At 40.3% G+C, this 2,186-nt stretch overlaps 1 pseudogene; it reads left to right on the top strand.

The window, feature by feature from the left end:
* Positions 1-1,620, top strand: part of LOC104511005 — a 6,136-nt pseudogene extending 4,516 nt beyond the window's left edge.
* Positions 1,621-2,186: the final 566 nt, after the last annotated feature.

The raw sequence follows: 2,186 nt of genomic DNA, 5'->3' as shown, positions 1-2,186 counted from the left end.
CCGCTGCGGCTGCTGCTGCAACAGCTGCTTGGACAGGGACCACCTTTACTAAAAAGGCACCATTCCAAAATAAGCAACTGAAACCAAAACAACCTCCCAAACCACCCCAGATCCACTACTGTGATGTGTGTAAGATCAGCTGTGCTGGACCACAGGTATCTGTATTATGTAATAATCTGCTATACACTTTAGTCATCATTTCTTCAGATAGAAAACTGACCCCTTTAAGAATATTTGTTCATTTTTAAACACTCAGTTCTATACTTCTACTAAAAGAATAATTAAATGAAAATGTGCGCTGTTATAGAAAGAGTTCCTAGGAGAAGACAAAAAGATATGTCTTCTGAGCTTGTACACAGGAGCTTCAGCAGTGCTTTGGACTTCAGAAATATTCTAAGCTTTGAATTTGATTTGCTTTTTTAGCATAGGAAACTTGTTAGAAAATACTTTTTTCAAAACTATGGAATGACATAGATTTTGTGAATGGTAAGCCTGATTTTGTGAATGGTAAGCCTGAAAGTTCATTCTTCATTTTATTCCAGCATCCCAGTTTAGTTTCACAGTGGGTACAAGTGCATAGAGAGCAGATACCAATTCACTGCAGAGTGTTTATGTGTGTGTGTGGGTAAATAGTTCTTATGCTTTAGGTAAATTTATTATTACCTCTCACCCTGTCTATCTCTAGATTGCCAGTGTTGGTATAGGAACAAATACCAACTTCTGCATTTCATTTACAGCATGGCTTTATTTATGGCCTACCTTCTTTTGGATTGAACTTTTTACTTCTCTGGATACACTTGATCACTGTGGTCATGTAGTTTGAGAAGATTCAAAATCAAAAATAATTGAATGCAATGCAGGAAACTGCATTTTTCTGATTAAGTTTTCACTGGTAAAATCTGTTTACCTGTGCTTGATTGAAGAAGTGAGAAGTTAGAAAGAGAAAAACCCATACTGTATTACATAAAAGTGGAATCATGGTGTGGCAGGATAAAGTTTCTTGGTCTTAGAAGTGGTCTGCTAAGGCCTTAGTGGATATCATATGGAAGAAATACTCAGTGTAGGAAGTATTTCTTATAGAAAGCATGTGTTTTGTGCTATGTTCTGTATTACATGTGTTCACATGGATGATGAATGAGCAGTACAAAGACAGCTTATTGTGTGTGTATTTTTTATTTAAACAGACTTATAAAGAACACTTAGAAGGCCAGAAACACAAAAAGAAAGAAGCAGCATTAAAAGCTTCCCAGAACACCAATAACAGCAGCACTTCGGCTCGTGGAACTCAGAATCAGTTGCGCTGTGAGCTGTGCGATGTGTCTTGTACAGGGGCAGATGCATATGCTGCCCATATCCGTGGAGCCAAGCATCAGAAAGTAAGAGTTTTCTCTGTTTTTTACTGTAGAATTCAGTCGTATATTCCTTCCCCATGATTTTTTCTCATCTTAGAGAGGAGAAAATACACAGAAACAATATAATTTGAATTACTTTCTTTAAAGATGTTTAATTCTACTTTTTGTTTCAAATTTACCTTTAAGCTCATCATTAGAAGGGCCTTTTTAGGAGAAGACGGGGAAAATGCTACCATGGCATCAGTGAGAAGCAGGTATACTGGCGCAAGTATGTAAATCATAGTAAGGAGGTGTAGACTGAGGTGGGACAAAGAGTCCAGTGTGGTAGCATGCATGTGCCTCCTAACTCTTTTCAAGAGTTTTCTTGGCATTCTTGCCTGGTGCTGTGAAGCTTTCAGTGCCCTTTGAAACACAGTAAGCTGAGTCAGTGCCAAGGGACAGAACTATGATGTGTCACTCCTCAGTCTTCACCGGCAAGTGCTGAAGCCACACTGCCTGTCACAGAAGGCAAAGGCAGGGACTGGGAGAATGAAGAAACATCCACTACAGGAGATGCGGTTTGAGACCATCTGGGGAACCTGAAGGTACGCAAGTCCATGGGAGCTGATGAGATGCATCCGTGGTTCCTGCAGGAACTGTCAGATGAAGTTGCTAGGCCACTATCCGTCATAGCTGAGAAGTCGAGGTATTCTAGTGAAGCTCCCAGTGACTGAAAAAGGGGAAACAGAACTCCCATTTTTGAAAAGGGAAAAAAGGAAGACCCGGACAACTACAGGCCAGTCAGTCTCACCTTTGCGCCCAGCAAGATCAAGGAGCAGTTCCTCCTGGAAACTA

The sequence above is a fragment of the Eurypyga helias genome, unplaced genomic scaffold (genome assembly GCF_000690775.1).
Source record: "Eurypyga helias isolate BGI_N326 unplaced genomic scaffold, ASM69077v1 scaffold4876, whole genome shotgun sequence".
NCBI classification, from domain to species: domain Eukaryota; kingdom Metazoa; phylum Chordata; class Aves; order Eurypygiformes; family Eurypygidae; genus Eurypyga; species Eurypyga helias.
This window is presented reverse-complemented; position numbering and strand designations above follow the sequence as displayed.